This window comes from Artemia franciscana, chromosome 10 (genome assembly GCF_032884065.1).
Source record: "Artemia franciscana chromosome 10, ASM3288406v1, whole genome shotgun sequence".
Lineage (NCBI taxonomy): Eukaryota > Metazoa > Arthropoda > Branchiopoda > Anostraca > Artemiidae > Artemia > Artemia franciscana.
Window position 1 is genome coordinate 44,334,608 of NC_088872.1, and position 27,567 is coordinate 44,362,174.

A 27,567-nucleotide genomic window follows, 5' to 3' on the forward strand; every position below is an offset into this window, starting at 1 on the left:
TACTAGACAATAATACAGAAGAAGAGAACAAATAAGCAGTCCTGAGGGGTATGAGGACAGAGGGAATGGTTTATCCGGTTTAGATTTAAGGGGATATAATGATTTTAAGACTCGTGTTATTTGACAAAAACTAAATTTAATCTTTATTTCATGCAAACACCGACCAGGAAGAGGTTCCTCCCCCAAAGAAGCCAAAGTTTCGCATTGTTACCATAGGAGGCAACAATGCAAAGTGGAGAGAATGGTATTTTCTCAAGAGCTGCGGCTCCTTCGAGATGTGTGATGCCGAAACAATGTAAGAAGTCGGGCCCCTTAACACCTCTTCCCATGACATTGAAGTTCCCAAATCTTTTGCGAAAGGCGACACCGATATTACCAACCTTCAGTTAAGTATAACTTCTTCGACAAATAATTGATATTTATCGAAAAGCTTAACGTTTTTTGCGGTAAAGGCTTATAGTTTCTCAGCTTAATGTAGATTCTTGTTCAGGCTAACACTTCAATGTTTGAGGTAATTGGACAATGAGAGAGCCCTTGTTCAGTGCCTCTGAGTGGGGAAGGAGGGCTTTGTCCATCCTAAAAATAACTGAAGTAACCAATTAATTTGCACCTAATAAAGAGTCTTGACTGATACTGATCTGTATCCCAAATGATGCTGATCAACTGATGCTGGTCCCAAAAATAATACATTGTTGTAGAGAATAACTCTACGTTTAGAAAATAATATATTTTTACTAGAGACGTTTTGTCGACATATCCTGCTTTCTAGGGGTAACTTGGAATTCCCCCTCGTTATATTTCCAAGAACCTGAAATATATGAACATTATTTTAGAATTGTTTTAGTGTTGAAAGGGGCCTTTGTTAGCTGCCTCTTAGAAGGGAATTTGAAGACCCAGCACCTCAGGTCAATATTCTTTTTACAGCTTAAAATCATTAGTGTTTCAAGAAAGTATACTTTTTTTCTTTTTCCTGTCCCCATTGTTGAAGATGAATGGATCGACCTATGGATAGAGGATTTCTTCGGGACCCTGTAAATGGACACTACCATACGTAAGTGTACTTTTTAAGACTCGTAATTTCAAGGAAAGAACTTTGTAATAACCGAAGATTAAAGAAGGTACTCTACCCTCTTTCATGGGGTGAATTCTGGTCCTTTTACCTTAGTTATTAGCATGGGGTTTTTAGGTCCCAAAGGCTAATTTGACCCCATGTATGGAATAATTTCTCGTTCTTACATTTTTAGTTCATAGTTTGGGGATTTTAGGTCCAAACGGCCACTTCGTCTCCTCAAGAAATTTTCAGGTTAATAATATATTCTCTTTTAGTCTAATATAAACTCTTTTTAGTATGAAATACAAAGTGTTTCAATGGGCTATTAAGCTCCTATTGTTTTTTAAGGTTCACCAAGCGACACTACCACCTACACCAGGATCCAGGATTAACAACCTTAGAGACAACTATCCTATCCTCGACAGTATAGTTCCACAGCAGTCTCTGTACGGGCCCCATGGAAAGAGAACTTTAGAGGGATTTTAGTTCGGATGTGAGACCAATTAGTGTAGCTTCCCCCAATTTTGACTTAGATGCGTTTGTGAAAGATCTTGGACGCGATGCAGAATTTTTGGACCGTTTTTTTAGAGCAGGAGCCACCTACTGAGGTCAAAGGGGTACTAAAAGATACATCACCCATCCCTCAAAGTGACCGTGATGAGGGGAAGCCGGAAAAAGCCTTCAGATAAATAACGATTTGTTCTAAGCCAGAGACGTGAGGGTAGAAATTGATATATAATCCCCAGGGCTACAACCAGAATTTTATTTTGGGAAGTACAAAAAATTTTAAAATGTCCTTTAAGCTTTAAAACTTTAGAAGGGGTGTATTAAAATGCATCCTTTAAGGTGTCTCCCTCTCTACCTAACTACAAAACAATCAGCGAACCCTATTATAGAGGTTTGAAGCCCTTGTATGCAAACGTTCGGAATTGCAAAACAACAAGGAATTCACGTAGTTTATATGTTCACGTAGTTGTATGTTTATACCTAAAATATATTTCAGCTAGAAAGGGAGGGATATATGAAATTAATATTAGTCCCTCTTGATATCTGGGTATATTTCTGCTCTAAGCTGTCATTATGAAGGTAAAGAGTAAAATTAAACCCTAAAATTTGTAGAATTTATTCCGTGTAAGTGGGGAGCTGCCCCTTCCTCATTTGCACCTCCACCTCATGGTTTCAGAAACTTGAGAATATGCTAATTACGTCAGAAATTGAGAGTTCTAGTATTCTTTCTGTAAGTAAAAAGTGGGCTCTCTAGAAAAACTTTTGCATGCACATAAAAAAAGAAAAAGGAAAAGTAAATTAAGAAAAAGAGATGATAAAAACAGAAAATAAAATTGCAAGAAATAAATATAATCAAAGGTACAAGTCAAACAGGAGCCAACACATCAGCAAAAATGTGTGTCAGTCACTTGGTTATATCTACGTATAGAAGGAAGAGGGGAGGGGTGAATCAGTCCCTATTTGCTCTAAAAACGCTTATTTGAATTTTCATAAGCAAAATCGAACCAAATTATTACCACCATCCCCCCTTGTATTTTCATGAATCCCTTGCAACAGTTGTAAATTCTTGAGTGTGTTGCGACATGCAGATTTCAACCGAAGGACGTATAGTTCAGAAGTATAGGGAGAGATTATTCAAATTTAAAAGAATACTGGGATTTATGGGGGAAGCTTCAAAACACAGAAAAGATGTATCTCTGAGAGTTCTAAGTTATTCCTATGAGTAATTTAATATGCTTTACGGAAAGAAATTGGACGACAGAAAAATTCTACGGCGGTTTTCAAGATTTAACTAAAACAGAAAGTGGGCGGGGGCATGGGGTTATCAGATACCTCTTAGGACATTTTATCAATATTTTGAGCTACATTTTTATGTTTTTTTCTATGATGCTGTACTTTATGTATGAGGGAAATTCTCATCGGTGGATTTTCGGCGGGGGATAAATTTCATGTAGGGCAGAGGGATTTTCCAAGGAGGGAAAACACCAGCCCAAACTATTCTCTCTAGACTTTTTTTTTCGAAAAAAAAACCTTTTTAAAACCTTGTTTCCCTTAGACCCTTTATTGCGGTTCACCTATCACTGCAGCCATGATCAATGTAAAAGTATCAAAATATGCTTTTGAGTCTTAATAGAAAGCGGAAAACCTTATGCATTCTAGGAAATAAGATCATGACAAAATTTTTGGATCCAAAGGATTTTCCTTTCTTGGCCAAATGACAGTGGCATTGAATGACCTTGAATTACCAATTGAATGACCAATTCAATGACACTATCCTAATCCTAAGAACTTACTGATAACCTTTTAATTTAAGAATATTTACAATTATTATCCTAATTCTGATTGGATGAATGGATGGATTTGAGAATAATGGATCCAATGACATTCATATTTTGTCCTTCTGACGAAAGTTGCAGCTGCAGGTTTGATAAAATTAAATAAAAAAGCAAGTTTTTTTTTTTAACTGACAGTAAGGAGCGATATTAAAACTTAAAACGAACAGAAATAACTCTGTGTATGAAAGGAGCTATTCACTCCTCAACGCCCTGCTATTTACTCTAAAGTTTGACTGTTTCAATTCTAATTTACAAAACAGTAAACAGCTTTAGCGTAAAGAGCGGGGTATTGAAGAGGGAAAAGCCCCTTTCATACATAAATACATTCTGAAACCGTACTGGCTATGCATGACGTATGAAAACAAAGAAAGGAAATAATAAATGAAAAGAGAAAAAACAAATAGGTGAAAAACGAGGATTTTATCAGCCAGTAGCAAAATATGAAAAACAAGCAAATATTTCGACAAGGACCTCCGCCAAGTAGTCCTCAATGTTCGAAAAAAAAGAAAGAGGAAAAAAAAGAAACAAAGAAGAACAACAGCAAAATCTAACCTTTTTAAGTAAACTGCACGAGAGGAAAAAAAACACTGAATCAAACAACAAAAACCAACTTGAAATCAATGAAAGAGAAGTTACCAATTAGATTGAATAAGTATCCTTTGCCTTGCAACAGATTTCGTCTGTCTACAATTTCGGTTTTCATTAGATATGCAGACAGGTAGTCTTAAATTAGATTGGGCGAAAATATTCATAGAGTCTTTTAGTATTAAATTATTATAAATTAGGCTTAAGGAAATATCTTCCGTGTCTCTATTTATAGCCTAATTTCTATTTATATTTGTTTTTTTTTATCTCAATTGCCTCTTTAAAAGACTGCGGTAGGCCATTTACGGTAGATATTAAAGTTGCCTCTTCAAAAAAGAACTAAATGGTAAGGGTTTTCGTATATATGCTGGGCCAGAGCTGAATCAAAGTTGTCATTTTTATTTTCCAATCTCAAGGACTTATCTATTGAAATGTTGTGTTCTTGCAATTGTTCCCCTAGTTGTTGATAGGTCCTTCCAATGTAGAATTCTCCACATGAATACAGGGCTCTGTAGACACCACTACCTAGTATGGGTCCGTTTTATCCTTTCCCGAGTTGAAAAAAAAATGTTCAACTTTTTGTTCAGTTTTGAAAGAAACAGAGAGATTATGTTTTTTTAAAATTTTTCCAAGTTTGTCGCTGAGTTTCGAGACGTATGGTAATGTAGTGAAAGTTTTTTTCTCAATTGCCAGTGTAACTGAATCAAGGGGGACGGGCTTCCTGTTTTCCTGTTTTATCTTTTTTAATCGTCTATCTATTATGTTTTCAATGAGGTTAATTGGGTAGCCATTGCAGAATAGAATATCCTTAACATAATCTAACTCGGATTTTACATGATTACGTGAACAAATTTTTAGAACCCTGTCGACTAAAGAAATCACTACCCCTCTTTTTACACAAGGAGTGGGATTTGACGAGAAATGTAGATACCGATCATTATGGGTCGGCTTTCTATGTATAGAAAAATCGAGGCTAGGAATATTTTTTAGAATTAAAACATCCAAGAAGGGAACTTCCCTGAATCTTCCAGTTCTATTGTAAATTGAAGATTCGAATCAAAAGAATTCAAATGTGCCATAAAATCTTTTAGAGAGTCCTGACCATGTTCCCAAACAGCAAGAATGTCATCAACGAAACGAAATCAGAGAGAGTGTTTTAACGGGAACCTATTCAAAACAGACCGTTCTATGAAATCCATGTAAAAATTTGCCAAAAAAAGGAGACAAAACAGTGCCCATGGGTAGGCCCTTGACCTGATGGAAATTTTTTTCTCGAAACATAAAATATAAAGAGAACTTTTTGCAAAGACGTACAAGCGTCATTATTGTGTCAATTTCCAAGGTTTTATAATCTGACTAAGTAGAATTTTCCTCTAATTTTCTTTGCAAGGCCTGTTCAAACAGTTCGTGGTAACAAACTGTAGCAAGGAGCGACCCGGCTCAATAGTAACCAAAACTATAAAAAATGGAATTTTTTAATAGAATTTTAATAGCCAATAGTTACATAAAAAGAATCGCATTTTAATGCTGATTTAGATATATAAGTTTCATCAAGATTAGTCTTACCCGTCAAAAGTTAAGAGCCTGAGAAGATTTGCCTGATTTTATAAAATAGGGGGAAATACCCCCTAAAAGTCATACGATCTTAACGAAAACCACACCATCAGATTCAGCGCATCAGAGAACCTAACTGTAGAAGTTTCAAGTCCTTATCTACAAAAATGTGGAATTTAGCATTGTTTGCCAGAAGACAAATCATGGATGCGTGTTTATTTGTTTTTGTTTTTTTTTTCCCGGGGTGATCGTATCGACTCAGTAGTCCTAGAATGCCGCAAAAGGGCTCATTCTAACGGAAATTAAAAGTTCTAGTGCCCTTTTTAAGTGACCAAAAAAATTGGAGGGTACCTAGGCCCCCTCCCACGCTCATTTTTCCCCAAAGTCACCGGATCAAAATTCTGAGATAGCCATTTTATTCACCATAGTCGAGTAGCCTAATATCTATGTCATTGGGGACGACTTACTCCCCTGCAGTCACCGTGGGAGGGGCTGCAAGTTACAAACTTTGACCTGTGTTTACGTATAGTAATGGTTACTGGGAAATGTACAGACGTTTTCAGGGCGATTTTTTGGTTTGGGGGGGGATTTGAAGGGGGGCTACGTGGGAGGATCTTTCAATGGAGGAACGTTTTATTGGGAAAGACTTTCAACGGAGGGGGCGCAGGATTTTTTAGCATCGTTTCAAAAAAAACAATGAAAAAAAAATATGAAAAGTTTTTTCTACTGAAAGTGAGGAGCAGCATTAACACTTAAAACGAAGAGAAATTATTACACATATGAGGGGTTTACCTCCTCGTAATACCTCGCTCTTTACGCTAGAGTATTTTTAGTAATTTCAACTATTTATTCTACAGCCTTTGTGATTCAGGGGTCATTCTTAAGGAATTGGGACAAAATTTAAGCTTTAGTGTAAAGAGCGAGGTATCGACGAGGGGTGAGCCCCCTCATATACGCAATAAAAACATACGAATATAGAAGTTCGCTACGTAAGTTAATTAGTAAGTTACGTATATTTTTTATTTATGAAAACGTTCTTAAAAAATTAAAAGTTATAGTAGCCTTTTTAAGTGTTCAAAAAATTGGAGGGCAACTAGGCCTCCTCTCTCGCTCCTTTTTTTCAAAATCTTCCGATTAAGACTATGAAAAAGCCATTTAGCCCAACAAAAATAATATGCAAATTTCGTTTTAATTATTTATGCGTGGAGAGCCAAGATAAAAAAAATGCATTAATTGAAAAACGTCCAGAAATTAAACAAAAAACAAATAAGTTTTTTAAATGAAAGTAAGGAGCGACATTAAAACTTAAAACGAACAAAAATTACTCCGTATATGAAAGGGGCTTTTCCTCCTCAACGCCCTGCTCTTTACGCTAAAGTTTTTTACTGTTTTAAAATGTAGAGTTAAGAGAAAGAGTCAAACTTTAGCGTAAAGAGCGGGGTGTTGAGGAGGAAAAGCCCCTTTCATATACGGAGTAATTTTTGTTCGTTTTAAGTTTTAATGTTGCTCCTTACTTTCATTTAAAAAAAAACTTATTTTTTTTTGTTTAATCACATTTATGGACATCGCATGAAGTGTACATGGAAATTGCATCAAAACTAGATAAGATAGGTTTTTCTGTTATACTATGATTTTTCAGCTTCTCAACAAGATCTATGGAATTTTTTATACAAGATTTCTGTGATGTTAGAAGAGACTTGAAAATTGTAGCTAAGAATTTTCCTAAACCTGTAGCTGGAGAGCTATAACATGCTACAATAGGACGTAACGGAGTATTCTTCTTAGGAATTTTGGATAGACCATAAAATTTTGGGGCTGAAAAACCTTTTGGGTAAAATTTTCTGTACATTTGAGGGCAAATGTACACAGCGAAATCTGTTGCAAGGCAAAGGATACTTATTCAATCTAATTGGTAACTTCTCTTTCATTGATTTCAAGTTGGTTTTTGTTGTTTGATTCAGTGTTTTTTTCCTCTCGTGCAGTTCACTTAAAAAGGTTAGATTTTGCTGTTGTTTCTTCTTTGTTTCTTTTTTTTCCTCTTTCTTTTTTTTGAGCATTGAGGACGACTTGGCGGAGGTCCTTGTCGAAATATTTGCTTGTTTTTCATATTTTGCTACTGGCTGATAAAATCCTCGTTTTTCACCTATTTGTTTTTTCTCTTTTTATTTATTATTTCCTTTCTTTGTTTTCATACCCCTTTCATACACGGAATAATTTCTGCTCGTTTTGAGTTTTAATATCGCTCCATACTTGCAGTTAAAAAAACTGGTTTTTTTCCTATTTAATTCCTGAACGCTTTTGAATTAATGAATGTTTGATTTTGGCTCCCCGCATATGAATAATTAAAACGACGTTTGCGTTTTAATCTTTTTTTTGGTTAAATGGCTTTCCCTTAGTTCTGATCGGACGATTTTGAAAAAAACTGGTGGGGGAGGAGGCCCAGTTTTCCTCCAGTTGTACGGTTACTTAAAATGGCGATTGGAACTTTTAATTTTTAACGAACATTTTCATTAGTAAAAAATATACGTAACTTACGAAATAACTTATGTAACGAAATTCTATATTGGTATCTTTTTATTATGTATATGAAGGGTTTTGGCTCCTCGTTAATATTTCCCTCCTTATACTAAAGCTTTAATTTTGTCCCAATTCTTTAAGAATGACCCCCTGAATCATAAAGGCTGTAGAATAGATAGTTAAAATTACTAAAAATATTTTAGCGTAATGAGCGATGCATTTAGGAAGAGATAAACCCCTTTTATGCGTAATAATCTCTGTTCGTTTTTAAGTTTTAATGCTGCTCCTTACTTTCAGTTGAAAAAAATGTTTCATAATTATTTTTCCATTGTTTTTTTTCAAATAATGCTAGAAAATCCTGCGCCCCCTTCATGGAATTTCTCTTCCTCTGTGACAAATTTCTCCAAGTGAATATCCTCCCATGTAACCTCCTCTCCTCAACCCCCGTCTCAAACCAAAAAATCCCCCTGAAAACGTCTGCACACTTCCCTATAACCATTACTGTATGTAAAAGCTGGTCAAAGTTTGTAACTTGCAGCCCCTTCCCCGGGGACTGTGGGGAAGTACGTCAGCCCCAAAGACATATTTATTATGTCTTTCGACTATGCTGAACAAAATGCATGTCTCAAAATTTTAATTCGTTTATTTGGGGAAAAAATTAACGTGTGAGGTTAGGTGCCCTCCATTTTTTTTGATCACTTAAAAAAGGCGCTAGAACTTTTAATTTCCATTATAATGAGCTCTCTCGCAACGTTCTAAAACCACTTTGTTAATACGATCACCCCTTGGGGAAAAAAACAAACAAACAAACAAATTAACATGCACCCGTGATCGGTCTTCTGGCAAATAATACCCTGTTTTCAAATCCCATGTTTTCAAACTGTTCCTGATAACGAACTGTAAAGTTACGAGCCTGAGAAAATTTGCCTTATTCGGAAAATAGTGGAAAACACCCCCTAAAAGTCATAGAATCTTAACGAAAATCACACCATCGCATTCAGCGTATATGAAAATCCTGCTGTAGAGGTTTTAAGCTCCTATCTACAAAAATGTGGAATTTCGTATTTTTTGCCAGAAGACCGATCACGGGTGCGTGTTTATTTGTTTTCTTTTTCCCCAGGGGGTGATCGTATCGACCCAGTGGTGCTAGAATGTCGCAACACGGCTCATTCTAATGGAAATTATAAGCTATAGTACCCTTTTTAAGCGACCAAAAAAATTGAAGGTCACCTAGGCCCCCTTCCACGGTCAATCTTTTCCCAAAGTCAACGGATTAAAATTTTGAGATAGCCATTTTGTCCAGCATAGTCAAAAAACATTATAACAATGTCTTTGGGGACCACTTACTCCCTCACAGTCCAAGGAGGAGGGGCTACAAGCTCCAAATCTCACCAGTGTTTACGCATAGTATTGCTTATTGGGAAGTGTACAAACGTTTTCAGGGGGATTTTTTTTCTGGTTTAAAGGGGAGGCTGAGGGGAGTGGGTTACGTTGGAGGATCTTTCCATGGAGGAATTTGTTATGGGAGAAGATAATTTCCATGAAGGGGTTGCAGCATATTCCAGCACTATTAAAAAAAGATGAAAAATTAAGTATGGAAAAGTTTTTTTTCAACTGAAAGTAAGAAGCAGCATTGAAACTTAAAACGATTGGAAATTATTATGCATATGTGGGGTTCACCTCCTCCTAAATACGTCGCTCTTTACGCTAAAGCATTTTTAGTAATTTCAACTATTTATTCTACGGCCTTTGTGATTCTGGGATCATTCTTAAAGAAATAGGACAAAATTTAAGCTTTATTGTAAAGAGCAAGGTATTAACGAGGGGGCAAACCCCCTCATATGCGTAATAAGAACATACAAATATAGAAGTTCGTTACACAAGTTATTTCGTAAGTTACGTATATTTTCTACTAATAAAAACGTTCGTAAAAAATTAAAAGCTCTAGTTGCCTTTTTAAGTAACCAAAATTTTGGAGGGCAACTGGGCTTCCTCCCCTATCCCTTCTTTCCTCAAAATCTTCCGACCAAAACTAAGAGAAAGCTATTTAGCCAAAAAAAAAATTAATAGTTAAATTTCGTCTCAATTATTCAGATTGTTGTAACTGTCTTTTAATATACCCTATTAAGAAAGAGTAAATCATAAAGCGCTAGGTATCAGAAATCAAGAATTTTTTTAGTTACGGTTTATTCTCAGGTCGAACGAGAAGAAAATTCGGTAAACAAGAAGTGTCATATTTTGTTACATGCGACAAGTAAACGAAGAATCCTATTAGTCTTTTAATCATTGTTTTAACCTACCCTAACTGCATTGGGCATAAAATCAACCTGAATAAACAGCCACTGCTAGTGCACCTATACAGGTAAGATCCGCCCTTTTTTTGTGGCAGTTAATCATTTTGTTCTTGCTGAATTTAAGGTAATTTAGTTGTCGATTTAGCTATTTTGTGAAAACACGAATTAAGTGATAGGATTACTCAATACTGAAGCAAAGGTGAGTTGACTTTTTCATAAAAATGGATTTGGGTTAGCTTCGGAGGTCTTTTATTAGGCTTATTTGGAATCACTTAGTCTTGAATGACGCGGCAGGAGAATTTTGCCAGGGACGGGCAATTATTCAATGAATAGGTAAAAAGTAATATGAATAGGTCAAAGTAATGATGGTAAAAATGTGGGGCTTTTTAATGCAGCAGCAGTACGTAAATAGACCTTAAATGTAAGTACTATTATTTTCATTAAAATGGAATGACTAAGTTTTAAAGTGATCCAAGGACAAAAGACGCTGGTCAGGCATGTACTCAGGAACTTTTTCGGGGTAGAGATAGAATATGAAACATCTTTTCTGATCATATCAGTAATAAGTGCATAAATTTAATGAGAATTAGAGATCTCAGGGTGGAGGATCGGGCCCAAATGGCCCTTGGGTACTTCCCCGGGGAGAAGGACAAAAAAACAGGGGGCTAGGTCTTAAGGCAAAGTTTCTATTGTGTTTCTTAATCTATCGGCTTCATATAATGGCTGAGCTAAGTAGACAGATGATGGCCAGTTTGCAGGCCTTACGAAGTATGGGTCTGGTTTCTTCTGCGCTGGCACAACTACAAGAATTTATTTTGAAGAGGCCAATGCATTCTGAGGGGAACAAAAATCAACAAATTGCCTAAAACAGGTAAGTTATTTAAACTTGATAAAATTATAAAAATATGATTTTAAATTTTTGGAGAGGGGGGGGCATCCTGAATGTCAACCTTGTGTATGGGCCTGCTTCTGTGAGCCTTCAAGCGATTAGCCAGATATGGTGCGAAAGTTTATCACTATCAAATAGTTCGTGGTAACGAACTGTGGTAAGGAGCGACCCGGCTCAATAGTAAACGAAACTCTAAAAATCGGAATTTTGATGCTAAAATGTACATCAAAAGAATCAGATTTTCATGCTGATTTTAAATATATAAGTTTCATCAAATTTAGTATTTGTCATCAACAGCTACGAGCCTGAAAAGATTTGCCTTATTTTAGAAAATAGGGGAAAACACCCCCTAAAAGTCACAGAATCTTAACGAAAATCACATCATCGCATATGGCGTATCAGAGAACCCTATAGCAAAATTTTCAAGCTCCTATCTACAAAAATGTGGAATTTCGTATTTTTTGCCAGAAGACAAATCACGGGTGCGTGTTTATTTTTTTGCTTGTTTTTTTTTTTTTTTTTTTCCAGGGGTCATCGTATCGACCAAGTGGTCCTAGAATGTCGCAAGAGGGCTCGTTCTAACGGAAACGAAAAGTTCTAGTACCCTTTTTAAGTGACCAAAAAATTGGAGGCCACCTAGGCCCCCTCCCACGCTCATTTTTCTCCAAAGTCAACAGATCAAAATTCTGAGATAGCCATTTCGTTCCGCATAGTCAAAAACCATAATAACTATGTCTTTGGGTGTGACTTACTCCCCCACAGTCCCTGGGGGAGGGGCTGCAAGTTACAAACTTCGACCTGTGTTTACATATAATAATGGTTATTGGGAAGTGTACAGTCGTTTTTAGGGGATTTTTTTTTTTGGTTTTGGGGGTGGGGTTGAGAGAAGGGGGCTATGTGGGAGGATTTTTCCTTGGAGAAATGTGTCATGGGGGAACAGAAATTCAATGAAAAGGGCGCACGATTTTCTAAAATTACTATTAAAAAACAATGAAAAAATAAACATGGAAAAGTTTTTTCAATTGAAAGAAAAGAGTAGCATTGAAACTTAAAAAGAACAGAGATTATTACGCATATGAGGGGCTCTAAAATACTTTAGCATAAAGAGCGAGGTATTTAGGAGGAGATAAATACCTCGCTCTTTATGCTATAGTATTTTTAGTAATTTCAACTACTTATTCTACGGCCTTTCTGATTCAGGGGTCATTCTTAAAGAATTGGGACAAAACTTACGATTTAGTGTAAAGAACGAGGTATTAACGAGGGTACAAACCCCCTCATATACATAATAAAAATTAAAGAATATAAAAGTTTGTTACGTAAGTTAATTCTTAAGTTACGTATATTTTTTACTAATAAAAAAAATTCGTTAAAAATAAAAATTTATATTTGCCTTTTTATGTAACCGCAAAATTGCATGGCAACTAGGCCTCCTTCCCCATCCCTTATTTCTCAAAATCGTCTGATCAAAACTAAGAGAAAGCCATTTAGCCAAAAAAGAAATTACTATGCAAATTTCATTTTAATAATTTATGTGTGGAGAGCCAAAATCAAACATGCATTAATTCAAAAACGTTCAGAAATTACATAAAAAAACTATTTTTTTAACTGAAAGTAAGGAGCGACATTAAAACTTAAAACGAACAGAAATTACTCTGTATATGAAATGGGTTGTCCCCTCCGCAATCCCTCGCTCTTTACGCTAAAGTTTGACTCTTTGCCACAATTCTGCTTTTTAAAACAATTAAAAGCTTTAGCGTAAAGAGCGAGGGATTGCGGAGGGGACAACCCATTTCATATACGTAGTAATTTCTATTCGTTTTAAGTTTTAATGTCGCTCCTTACTTTCAGTTAAAAAAACTAGTTTTTTTTTATGTAATTCTGAGATAAATCGCCTCGAAAAGTATGGTAATTTGTGTAGTGGATCAGATTACGGAGAAGTTACGTGCACGCAAATTCAAGTGTTCAGAGGCTGAATTTACGAATTCAATAAAATGAACAACAGACAAAATTCAAAAGTATATCTGCTGCTGGCTCGTTAACAATATCAAAATGTCTAGGATTTTTTGCTTTTGCTTCCGTTAGGTGGACACAGTTTGAACATGTCACAGTGGCACGGCGAATTCAGTGATTTGATCGAACCTGGTGAGGGGGCGCCGACTTCAGTAATCATGTAAATGAGGGGGTGGATGTCAAGTGTGACAGGAATGTTCCAAGCGTGGCAGAAACAATGCCAAGGGTAGTGGAAACTTTTCAAGCGCGGAGGAGTCTTTGTAAAGCCCGGGGGAGCTGTGTGGCACATCTGGTGTTCTAAAGTATACGCCAGGTGGCAGAAAGAGGTGCCCCTTCGGAATCAAGTTTTGTCAGGATGTTTAGGACTATCACGTGTGATTTGATCAAATTGTTAGCTTTCAATTTCCTTGCGTTCAATCGCATTCTATCTTTTTATTTTTAAACGCTAGGAAACGAGCATTTAGCCGCGATAATAAACTATGTTTACTCCAGGGATCCAATTTCTTCCGCAAAAGTGAGCTGAAAAAGGTTGGTATTATTATGAGAGCAAGTATCTAAGATCTCTATAAAGTTGGGGAAACGTGTTTTCTTTTGTTATTATTTCTGCATTTTCAAAGGAATTAATCCAGTTCAAAAGCTAAAGAAATTTATGTAAAGCTTCTCCTTGTTCTGTTGGTTCTTGCAGAGCACCGCTATGACTTTGTTTTTCAGACAGTTTTTAGAGTGACATTGCTTTTATATTTTCAATTGGATGGTTCAATATTCACGCCGATTTAGCGTGAGTGAAGGTCTGATAAACTGGTACTCAAGAAAGAGGTTCTCAAAGTTCACTAAATAAAACTAAATTCTGAACTACTTCCTTTTGGTAATTGTCTATAATGACCTGTAAATAATTTTAAGGGAAATTCGCAGTTACATATATGCAAGGCCTTACCCAGGGGGGGGGGGTACAGGGTTTTTACCCCCTTCCACCTAGAATTTTTCTTCGTCACGTAAAAAAGCAAAAAAAAAATCATATAAACAACTATTAGATGCATTTTTAAGTTTAATCTCCTCTCCCTCCCAAAAAATGTTGCCCCCGAACAAAAATCTTGAATACGCCCTTGTATATATGATTACTTACTTGTACTTGTGGCGGGAATCAGGCGTTTCCACCTCGTATATATGATTACTTTCCATTGAAAAAAAAAATCAAGCCGATCTGTTTCTGCTCTTTCAAAAGAGGAAATTAGGCTTCTTAAAAAAAAATGTTTCATAACAAAAAAAAATCACAGAAGTGGTCTAATACAGAATACTTCAGAAAATATTGAGTTTCAGCTATGTTGAAAGTAATGCGGCATTAGTGTGTCGCTACATATTTTCTTGTTTAACATTCGCAGGGAGAGTATTTCCAGCCTAGCCCCCTTGTATGAAAAAGCCTACCCCTCCCCCCCAAGCCTAACCAACGTAACATTATGTAAAATCTACAATACTTGCTCACGACTACATTAAGCGCTTCGGGCCTATTAAATGTGAGAATTTAGTAACAACGAGATTCAGTCTAGGCTAACATTTGTTTTTAGCTAAAACTAGGATCTAGTGACCAAATTTAAGAACTCACAAAGAAAAATATTAACGCTTTAACGACAAATATAGTAACGACAAACGACAAATATAGTAGTTTCCAATCATAATTCTGCCGTGACAAATTTTAAATGAATTGAACTCAAGTTTCGACTAAATCCAATTGTCCATAATGTAACCTAAATCCTAACCTAGCTTGGTCAAATTACCGTCTTATATATAGACATACAGGCATTTCTGTATTCTAGTTTAGCACTAGACCTGCATTTTGATGATGAAATGAAGAGCCTATTACAAATGGGCTTTTGACAACATTAGTATGGGCACCAACCTGTCATTTTAATCAATTCTTATCAGTTAATAAAAAAAAAATTGTTAACCCTATGTAATTGAGAGTTTACTTTTGAGCTTCTTTAATGCATATTTTCTGGAATAAATAAAATAGGGATAGACATTTTAAAATTCACTCAAATTTGAATACAATTAAGACAAACATTTGCAATTCTTTTTTCATATTATTGATGAGAGGTAAGTTCCAAAACAGCATTAAAACACCAAAAAGCCAACTTTTAAGGAGTTTTATGGGTACTTGTAAGACGGACACCCTACAACTCAAGTTGTTCATTCATATACGCATTGCAAAACCGCTTTTTTTTAGTTTCTTTCGGCTTGGCTGGAGACAAGACAAAGAGAAGTGACAAAATAGATGGAAAATATATAATTTGGGCTATATATTTGCACACTAGGGAGTGGGGTAAAGAATTGGACAATGTGAAGTTAGAAAACAATTCTTATTGTACCTAAAACATTAGCCGTGCAGACTCGCTATACTTCACCCCCGCCCCTAATGTGCAAATATATAGCCCAAATTTGTTTCTAAAGTATTATATTTTTATCAAACTTAGGTATATTTCATTACGATTGAGCATCAGAAAAACATATTAGAAGACAGTTAGGTAGGAGTATATCATACAAGTGCCATTTTGTGTTTAAAATGGAATAGGAACCTTTAAATTTTGGTACTTGTGTATTATACCAACCACACTGTTACTCTTGATCTGTTTAAAACCGGTTTCTTTGTGTACAATCGGAGATAATCAGCATAGCCTGAGTGAGATAAACTACTGTGCAAGTATATTTAATCAAATATTCAATATATAGAGGTTGTTAAGTTAGGTATTTAATATAATGCGTTCTGGGTGGCATCCTTTCCATAGTTCTGAATTGCAGTTTCCATAACTTTGTTACTAAAGTGTTATATTTTCATCATATTTTGGTATATTTCATTATGACTAACCTAACTTCACTTCTTGAGTGTGATTGGCATAATACACAAGTATGTAAATTTCTTTTGAAAAAGAGGTCAGGATTACCAATGAAGCTTGAAGAAGAAAAAAAAAGTAAATTTCAGTATTATCTTTTCAGACAATAATGAAATAAGGGAGACTAATAGCTCCAGAAAATTGGCGTTGACAGTTTTCGGGTAATACCATACGGATATTGGTTTTGGACCATCAAAACTTGGATAGCTTATACAGATCACTTGTGAACTTTTGCAGATTGTGAAGCTTTTGAAGATTCTCAATATCCTATTTCATATCAATTTTTCATCTCTGCTATCCATCTTTAAAAAAGAAAGCCCAGGAAAATCAATCTTAAACAATTTATTCACTGACAGATTTAATAAAAGAGATTCTAGTCAGCATGTTAATCCTTCTTAGAATCGTCTTCGAAGATGACATTCATTATTTTCAGTGCTCAATCTTGTGGAGCCGATGTAAATGTGAATGACGAAAGCACCCATTTCCTTTTTATAGGAAATCAGTTGTCGATAATTTTCCATTCTATAAGTTATTGTCCAATACATATTTTGTCAAGTGACGTTTCCCTTTCAAATAATCATTGAACTCACCAAACATGCACGCAAGAACGTAGCTAGAGGAGGGGATAGGGGCTTTGACCCCTCACCTGAAATGTTTGTTTGACTCGTAAAAACGTAACAAAAATGAATATAAATAAATTTTTGACGTATTTATAAAAAAATTTGTAACCCCCCGAAAAAATATTTTTGCAACTGCTCCCCCCTCCGAACAAATTCTGTATATGGTCCTACACGCAAGTAAGCGGTAATTTTTTTTTTGAGAAGAGGATAAGTGGGACATACCTTTAAGGAGGGTATCAAATTAGAGATATGTAAGCCATAAGAAAAATATACAAATCAAACAGTTCGTGGTAACGAACTGTAGTAAGGAGCGACCCGGCTCAATAGTAACCAAAACCCTAAAAAATAGAATTTTGATATCAATAGCTACATCAAACGAATCGCATTTTAATTCTGATTTTAATTATGTAAGTTTAATCAAGTTTAGTTTTACCCCTCAAAAGTTACGAGCCTGAGAAAATTTGCCTTATTTAAGAAAATAAAGGGAAACAACCCCTAAAAGTCATAGAATCTTAACGAAAATCACACCATCAGATTCAGAATATCAGAGAACCCTATTGTAGAAGTTTCAAGCTCCTATCTATAAAAATGTGGAATTTTGTATTTTTTGCCAGAAGGTTCTAGTGCCCTTTTTAAGTGACCAAAAAAATTGGAGGGCACCTAGGCCCCCTCTACGCTAATTATTTTCCGAAAGTCACCAAATCAAAATTCTGAGATATCCATTTTATTCAGCGTAGTCAAAATACCTTATAACTATGTCTTTGGGGACGATTTACTCCCCCACAGTCCCCGTGGGAGGGGTCACAAGTTACAAACTTTGACCAGTGCTTACATATAGTAATGGTTATTTGGAAGTGTACAGACGTTTTCAGGGGGATTTTTAGGGTGTTGGGGGTTAATAAGAGGGGGATATGCGGGGGAACTTTCCTTGGAGGAATTTGTCATGGGGGAAGAAAATTTTCATGAAGGGAGCGCAGGATTTTCTAGCATTATTTTAAAAAAAATGAAAAAGTAAATCTGAAAAGTTTTTTCAACTGAAAGTAAGGAGAAGCATTAAGACTTAAAACGAACAGAAAATATTACGCATATGTTGGGTTCACCTTCTCGTAATACCTCGCTCTTTACGCTTAAGCATTTTTAGTAATTTCAACTATTTATTCTACGGCTTTTGTGATTCAGGAGTCATTCTTAAGAAATTGGGACAGAATTTAAGCTTTAGTGTAAAGAGCGAGGTACTGGTGAGGGGGTGAACCCCTTCATATACGTAATAAGAACATGAGAATAGAGGAGTTCGTTACGTAAGCTAATTTGTAAGTTACGTATATCTTTTACTAATATAAACACTCATAAAAAATTAAAAGTTCTAGTTGCCTTTTTAAGTAACCAAACAATCGGAGGGCAGCTAGTCCTCCTTCCCCGCTCCTTTTTTTCTCATTATCATTCGATCAAAACTATGAGAAAGCCATTTAGCCAAAGAAATAAATATGCAAATTTCGTTTTAATTATTCATCTGCGGAGAACCAAAATCAAAACATGCATTGATTCAAAAACGTTCAGAAATTAAATAAAAAAAAAACAAGTTATTTAACAGAAAGTAAGAAGCGACATTAAAACTTAAAACGAACAGAAATTACTTCGTATATGAAAAGGGCTGCTTCCTCATCAACGCCCCGCTCTTTACGCTAAAGTTTTTTTTACTGTTTTAAAAAGTAGAGTTAAGAGAAAGAGTCAAACTTTAGCGTAAAGAGTGGGGCTTTGATGAGGAAGCAGCCCTTTTTATATACGACGTAATTTCTGTTCGTGTTAAGTTTTAATGTCGCTCCTTACTGTCCGTTAAAAGACTTTTTTTTATTTAATATACGTAAGACACAAAGAACTGTTACCAATTTATGAAGTAGGGCCAGCAACAGCATGCCTCGTGGGTAAAGGTTACAACCCAAAATTGCAGAAAATATGAATTATGTGCTTCGTTCTTGGTCGATCGATGTCACTATACCAAAATTTCCAAAGGTGTGGTGAATTATAACTTATAAACATTATTCAGAGGATGGTTATATCAGACATTAGCATTCAAAATGGAGGTAGTGTGGAGGTCACTTGCATTCGTTTGTTTTATTGCCTTTTAACAATATGTTTACAAATCCAAACACTAGCTTGTATTGCATTGACACGAGCTGAGTGTCTAAGTTAAGCTAGAGTCATAAACTTATTAGGTAGCAAAAATATGAATGCTTTTATTTACAACAGTAATATAAATAGTAATAAATTTGAACAATCTGATGTCACATGATAAGAGTCAACGTAGCAGTGTAGCAATGTCTATCCCATGTTTTTTTTTCAAGAATTTTATCAAGAACCTGTTCCGATCGAAAGTTGGAAGTCTCGGCCTTTTTTTAAGATCTGAAAGAGGTAGGAGAGCAGCCCACCTCACTCCTGTGCTCTCTTTTGCTTAATTGAGATCTATTATAATTGAGATCTAGGAGGGGTATTTGCGCCTCCCCCTGCCAAATAGCAATTTACATCCCTGAATCAAATCTTTTGGTTTTTATAAATACTTCCAGTTTGTATGATTCAGTAAAAAAAAAAGAAACTCAGCTACGCACTGACTCTTTGCACTATGAAGTGCTGACTTAGTGTAACAATTTTAAACAAAAAACAAAACAATTTTTTTTAAAATGAAAGTAAGGAGCAACACTAAAACTTAAAACGAACAGATATTGCTCCGTATATGAAAGGGGCTTTTCCTCCTCGACCCCTCGCTCTTTATGCTGAAGTTTGACTCCTTCTCTTAACTTTATTCTTAAAACAGTAAGAAACTTTAGCGTAAAGAGCGAGGCGTTGAGGAGGAAAAGCCCCTTTCATATAAGGAGCAATTTCTGTTCGTTTTAAGTTTTAATGTTGCTCCTTACTTTCATTTAACAAAACTTGTTTTTTTTGTTTAATTTCTGGACGTCTTTTAATTAATGCATGTTTTGATCTTGGCTCCCCGCAAATAAATAACTAAAACAAATTAGCATAGTAATTAATTGCAATTAATTGGAAGATTTTGAAAAAAAGGAGCGAGGGAGGAAGCCTGGTTGCCCTCCAATGTTTTGATTACTTAAAAAAGCAAATAGAACTTTTAATTTTTTAAAAACGTTTTCATTGGTAAAAAATATACGTAACTTACGAATTAACCTACGTAACGAACTTCTATATTCGTATGCTTTCATTGAGTATATGAGGGGGTTCAACCCTCGTAGATTCCTCATTCTTTACACTAAAGCTTAAATTTTGTCCCAATTCCTCAAGAATGGCCTCTGAATCATAAAGACCGTAGAATAAATAGTTGAAATTACTAAAAATACTTTAGCGTAAAGAGTGAGGTATAGCGAGGAGGTAAATCCCTCATATGCGTAATAGTTTTGTAAAAGGGCACTATAACTTTTAATTTCCGTCAGAATGAGATTTCTCGCGACATTCTAGTACAACTCAGTCGATATGATCACCTCTGGGAAAAAAGAACAAAAAAAAAACAAAAAGAAAAAAAAAACAAATAAACAAGCTTCAGTGATCTATTTTCTGGCAAAAAATGCAAAATTTCACATTTTTGTAGATAGGAGCTTGAAACTTCTACAAAAAGGTTCTCTGATACGCTGAATTTGATGCTGTGATTTTCGGTGTGATAATGTGATTTGACTTTTAGAGGGTGTTTCCCCCTGTTTTCTAAAATGAGGCAAATTTTCTCAGGCTTATAGCTCTTGATGGGTGTAACTGACCTTGATGAAACTTATATATTTAAAATCAGCATTAAAATGCGATTCTTTTCATGTAACTATTGGTATCAAAATTCCATTTTTTAGAGTTTCGGTTACTATTGAGCCGGGTCGCTCCTTACTACAGTTCGTTGCCACGAACTGTTTGATGTTAGAAAATCCTGCACCCTTTTCATTGAATGTTTTTTCCCCCATAACACATTCCTCCAAGGACAGATACTCCCACATAGCCCCTCCCCTCAACCCCACCCCCAAACCAAAAAAATTAAAACGTCTGTACGCTTCCTAATAACCATTACTATATATAAACACTGGTCAAAGTTTGTAACTTGCAGCCCCTCCCCCAGGGATTGTGGGGGAGTAAGTCATTCCCAAAGACATAGTTATTATTGTTTTCGACTATGCGGAACAAAATGGGTATCTCACAATTTTGATCCGTTGATTTGGGGAAAAATGAGCGTGGGAGGGGGTCTAGCTGCCCTCCAATTTTTTGGTCACCTAAAAAGGGCACTAGAACTTTTCATTTCCGTTAGAATAAGACCTCTTGCGGCATGTTAGGACCACTTGGTCGACACGATGACCCCAGGAGAAAAGAAAAAAAAAATAAATAAACACACACCCGTGATTTGTCTCCTGGCAAAAAATACGAAATTCCACATTTTTGTAGATGGGAGCTTGAAATTTTTGTTAAAGGGTTCTCTGATACGCCGAATGCGATGGTGTGATTTTCCTTAAGATTCAATGACTTTTAGAGGGTGTTTTCCCCTATTTTCCAAAATAAGGGAAACTTTCTCAGGCTCGTAAGTTTTGATGACAACGACTAAATTTGATGAGACTTATATATTTAGAATCAGCATAAAAATTCGATTCTTTTGATGTATCTTTTAGCATCAAAATTCCGTTTTTTAGGGTTTCGTTTACTATTGAGCCGGGTCGCTCCTTACTACAGTTCGTTACCACGAACTGTTTGAATAAGCCAAGTCCTCATATGCTGCAAAAATCAGCTACATGAAAGCTACCGTGGCTTAGTGCAAGAACATTCTATTTTTCGACACGATACAAAAATAATAAAGATTATGACTCGTTACATAGATGTGCTATTTCGTAGTTTGTTGCGAATCGAGCTAGATCCTGAACGCACGTAAACATAGATCTCCGTCCAAGCTGCAGAACTTTGACGGCACGGTGCGATAGCGAGATAAGTCAAAGTTGTGAAGTGACTTGCTGCAAATATGTGCTGAGTCGGGACTCAGTGCAAAACACCTTGATTCTTAACTTGAGTAGAAAAGTAGGCTGGTACCAACTTGTTTGAATTAGAATCATACAATGATTTTCAGCTTCCGTGATTGGGGGTACAAACTGGCCCCGTGGCTAATCTACCTCCTCTCGGCCAACTCAAGAAGAAATTTAGGCATGTTACACCCTGTTTAGACTAGAAACACACAGGGAAATTTCATCTGTATTATAGATGAACCAAAGTCGGTCAGTGGCATCCGCGGAACCTTCAAATCACCAAAGATTGTTTAGACGAAAGGCAGGTATGTTACACCTTGTTTGAACCAAAATCGTTCAAGGATTTATGAGCAGTATTATTGGACGACGGATGGAGGCCCTGGTTTAGCTCTTTGGCTCACACATAGCTATAATCAAGAAAACGCCTCTCAAAAAACCCTAGACTATTAGCTCATTTTGGTCAAAACAACAGCAGGCTTCTAAGCTTCAAAAGTCGATGATCCATTTAGTATGGAACTTTGAAGTCTTCTAGATTCTCTACTGTAAATGTCAACAGTCTAAAATTTATTGGGGAATATTGGCTTGGCTTTGTAAAACTTGTCTTTGTGAAACCACTATTCTAAGGTAACATTTTAGACTTTTTAGTCACTTTTTTGGCATACTAGCACAGTAGTTGCCAACCTGAGGAAACCAGCCACAGGCAAATAAACCAAAAATTTTTCAAATCTCCATTTTGTCTCCAACTTTTGTCTATCGCCCATTGGCTTGGTGGCTTCAATACCTCTTACCTAGGCTCAAAGCTGCTTGGCAGTCCAGTAAACAACAAAATAAGGCCAAACCTCGGCATTTTAGTAATAGAAATATTTATGGCACCAAAATGTACAGAAAACTTGCTTAATACCATATTCAAAATTGGCTTAAATAGGTGGTGCAGAAATACCCCTTTTTTAGGGAAAGGGTGGATTTCGAATTTAAACTTCTAGAGTATTTTCTGAGCAGAAAGGTTGTTTCATATTAAGTTGTGTTAGGGGAGGTCGAATATGACATCAGAATAGAGGAATTCCATCACTTACTACCCCATTTCCCCATTGTTTTTTTTTCAATTATATATTATACTATTAAAAAACCTACAAATGGTATTTTTTACCCCTTCTGACCGCTTAGGGTGGAAATTGGATACTAATGACGAAATTTTTCAATTTTGATGTCATTTTCGGTCTCCAATGCCTTGAAATAATGGGAAACGACCTTTCAGTCCACAAAAATTATGATTATGTGTTGTCATCCCCCTCTGACCTTGCTTGAGTGGACATTGGGTACTAAGCGATGGAATTTTCCAATTTTGATGTCAGTTTTCGTCTTCTCGGACTCAGATTGTTAGAAACGACCTTTCAATCCGGAAAATATGCCTGAAATTTAAATTTGAGCCCCCTCCCTTCACCCTCTTTTCCCTATAAAAAGGAATGTTTCTGCAAGGCTGATTTCGGTCAGTTTTGGATAGGTTATTAAGTGAATTTTTCTGAACATTTTTGTATCAAAAACATTTCTGTTGCTCAAATGCATGGTCAAAACCGTATTTTTATTCCACTATTCTGTGAAATTAAAGTTACCGAATCTCCTACTAAAAGATAATTGAACTGTGTAATAGGATGCATCGAAAGGGTTCATAGCCCTTCCCATTTCTTTAATACCAACAACACCATTTCTTCATTCATATCTCAGCTACAACTTTTTTGTTTATTTCTTTTTCATACGTCCTGCTTAAGATATTTAATTCGCATCTCACATTTAAGAAGTCTTATTCCAAATATTTAATAAAACTACTTTTTTCCACAAGTTACTTTGAAGATTTTATTCAAAGCAAGCTTCCTTAAAAACTGGAAACTGTTTAGTTTTTTTTATAACATAGACTAAAAATTATTCAAAGTTAATAAAATAGAAATCCTTTCGTAAATGACCTAAGCGTTCATTTGTTCAAACATGTTAACAGTTAGAGTAAAACACTCTCAAACGATATGGATGCCCACAACTTGGACGGTAAGGGTGGCTTCAATCCTATAGAAGACCAAATTTCATATTTATAATATTATAGGTATATAACCAAAATCTTCCTTCCCATACACCAATAATTTTGTAGTAAATAGTTACTAAACGGCAGCAGATCAAAAATTTCAAAGATACATTCAAATTTTCTCCTGAAATTCTGATTATAATCTAGCATTTTATTTGCCTTTAAGAAATCTAAAAAAAAGATATAAAAATAATCCTTGAATTAGAATGTAGTAAAAACTATGTAAAAATAATGAAGAAAAATTAAAACATTTCCCATGGAATATTCAAAGAAATACAAAGGGTGGTTTTAAAACCTAAAAGGTAGAGAACAAAATATCTTGCAATAATTAATATTTCAAACAGACAGAGATCAAATTGAATAATCAGCTTAAATTTTTAAAAATAAGAATGACCACGAATAGAGCTACCACTCCTTCAAGCCTTTCCTTACCCTTTCAAACCACTTAGGGCTTAAAGTGTAATTTGTGGATCCCTTACAAAAACAAAATATATTTGGAACAGCTTCATTTTTTCTTGATAATGTTGAAAAATAGGTACAATATTGCTCAAACCTTCTCTTTTTATTTTTATATTTGTGATTTAAAAGCTATCAAACTAGTCCAATCTGTATAATATGCAATACATTTTCATTAATGTTTTCTTCCTTTTAAATCCTATTCTTTCTAATATGTATAGACAATCAGTACACACATTATTCACTGATTCATTGGTTCAAAAGTTGCGTTAATAAACTGAATAGATTCCTTTAAAAATTACCCTTCTATGCTTCAAAAGTCTTACTGATGTATCCTGTTGTTTTGAAAGAGATAGAATCAAGCTTAAAAATTGGGGGAAAAAAACGAAAAAAAAGCGAACTAAATTGTAAGTCACAAATGCATTCATGCAAGAAATAATTTTTCACTTCTCTAAAAACTTCATTAATATTTTACTTCTATTTTATGACCCTACAAATCACATTAAAATTACACTGTTGAGAACCTGCATTGTTTAGCTTCTAGGCTTTTGAAAGGTTGATAGTCCACTCTTATTAGTGGTAGTTCCTGTTCATTTACAAGTTCAACATTGGTTATCCATCTTATGGTTAAGGGTTTCCATTATTCATTCATAGGAATTTCCGTTTGTTTTAAGTTCAGTTTATTTTACTTTATTTGACTCTTTAATTTTCTGGTAATTTTTTGAAATTATGTTATTTATTTAATTCACAGAAAGGGTAGGAGTACTCGAGAGTGATATTTAAATGGAATTTAACCCGCTCTTAATCATAAGGAAAGATAGCCTATAGTGTTTTATAATATAATGTTTTTATAATGTTTTCCAGTATTTCTGCGTCGTCGCATCATAAGAAACGAAAACTAAAATTTAAACTTTAATGAAAAAAATCTGTTAATAGATACTTCAGCACTCGCAAGACTAGGTACCGCCGTCAAAAACAAATAATAAACATTATAAAAAGTAAACATTTAACTAACCTTGTGTCTCCACCAACTGGTAAAACTGTGAAATTCCCCAACAATTCGAAACACTGTCCATTGAAGTATTCTGTGAGCAAAATTTAAGAAAAAGTAAACAGTAAAAAAAGTTTCTACAAATTTTTTGATTTGAGAAACAACCATGGAAGATTTTTGTTTTTTCGTATTTCATTTTTTCACTTATATTTAAATTCTGGTTTGATTTTTATCTACATTTAATGGTGTTCCAGTCCAATTAATTTGATTCTACGAATTTCTAGTTGTGTTTTGTTTGGTGACAGGTTTGATGCAATGAGCATTAAGGAAATGTTAAGCGTCAATCGTTAGGAACGATTGAAAGGCAAAAACAGGCCAGTAGTTTTAAAAAAGGGTTTCTTCGGCAAGATTCCTGAAGCCGGGGAGATTCCGTAAAGAATGGTAGTGGAATATTGGCAATCCACAGTCAAAAAGAATATTATAAGGAATAGTATAAAGTGTGGGCAGTCTATTGAGTATTAAATAAAAAAAAGTTTGTCATCTGAAAGTAAGGGGAAGCATTCAAACTAAAAAAGAATAGAAATTATTACGTATATGAGGGGTATTACCCCCTCCTCACTACCTGGCTCTTCACGCTAAAGTTTTTTAGTACTATAAGTTCTTATGGTTGTAATTAAATGACTTTTCTGTTTCAGGAGTCGTTCTTAAAGAATTGGGACAAAAATTCAAACTTTAGCGTAAAGAATAAGGTAATGAGGAGGGGTCAACCTCCCTCATATACGTAACAATTTTATATTTTGCTCGTTTTAAGTTTCAATTTTACTCCTTGCTTTCAGTTGAAAAGGTATTTTTTTTTTGATTTTCTGACTGTTCTTAAACAATGGCTGGAAATCCATCTCCCCATCTCCGGAAAAATCCCTCCTCCCATGGAAAGACTGTCTAGACAATTGAATCTCGGCGAAGATTACCCTGGATCATTACCCTTAACATCTTTGCATATAAAATTGAGTCGACAAAGAGAAAGTAAGGCAAATAAAAAGAATCTCGTATAGGAATTCCTTAGAATATTCTCCCACTGGAAAATTTCCCCTGAAATCTCACCCCACAGAAACTTCCATCTCCATAGAAAATTATCCCCTGGAAAAAGTCCCCAAGAAATTCACTTCCCCCAAACCGGAAAATGTATGCATACTTCCCAATAAAAAGTACTATACGCAAAAATGAGCAAGTTTCATAACTTAAAGAACTTTCCCCATGGGCTTTGAGGGGGGGTCATGGTATCTCTAAAGGCACAGTAATTGGATATTTCATCTATGTCGAACGAAATGGCTATATCAAACTTTGATTGGACGACTTTTGGGGAAAAAGAGCATAGGAGGGGCGACAATTTCCCTCCAATCTTTTAAGTGACTTTCTTTTGATTGATTTTCTTTAAGAGATTCTTGATGATTTTCTTTAAGACTCTTTGACTAGACTATTGGATGCATAATAATTTGATAGGTAACACTAAGACTCTCTGATGGGTAACACTAAGTTTAATAAATCTTATATATTTGGAATCAACATAATAAGACAATTCTTTTGATATATCTGTTTATATCAGAATTCCGTTTTTTAGAGTTTCTTCCACTTTGGAGCCATACCGCTTCTTACTTACAGTTCGTTACCACGAACTGTTTGATATACTTCACTTTACCTGTTCCGTAGGAATAAGAATAGTTAAGAAACTATGGTTTTAAAACTACAATAGTGTCTGAGTAATTTTATAAGGTAATTTTTAAGTAATGGACTCGCTGAACATCTTGAAAATTTAGTGTTTCCCAGATTAGATAACTACATAGGAATTAGTTGTTGAAGTGGGGAGGATCGTAATTTCTATAAGAGAACACAAAAACTAGGCAAAATATATCAGCAATACATTAAAGTAATTTTTATAGTCGTGAGGGTGCGTTTCTAAGGCTTATGTACAACTCCCCCCTACACACACACTCTACATAGGCGGAACTGTTTCAGACCAAATAAAAGAATTCCACCTTATCTGTTAAAAAGATGAAAAGTTTAATTAATGTAATTTAATGCGAACAAGACACGTTGATATTTCGCATCTGTTACAGTGTAGCCTCGTAGTAACCTGATGATCTGTGTTGCGTGTTTCTAAAGAACATATGACATATGGGATATAGTCAATTTCCCCCTTATTCCGTTTGCTTTCATTTGATTATCTCCTTGATTGAACAATTTGGCTTCATATCATGTTTCTCATGATATCAACGACGCAACGCTTTAGGCTTAAACAAAAGTCATGATAGGA

General features: G+C 35.2%; 1 protein-coding gene across 1 annotated transcript in view; it reads left to right on the top strand.

The window, feature by feature from the left end:
* Positions 1-10,483: 10,483 nt before the first annotated feature.
* LOC136032232 (protein jim lovell-like) overlaps positions 10,484-27,567 on the top strand; it is a 238,474-nt gene continuing 221,390 nt past the window's right edge. Inside the window, exon 1 of the mRNA XM_065712451.1 lies at positions 10,484-10,542. The gene's annotated coding sequence lies outside the window, so the exon portion shown is untranslated. The remainder of the gene's footprint in view (positions 10,543-27,567) is intronic.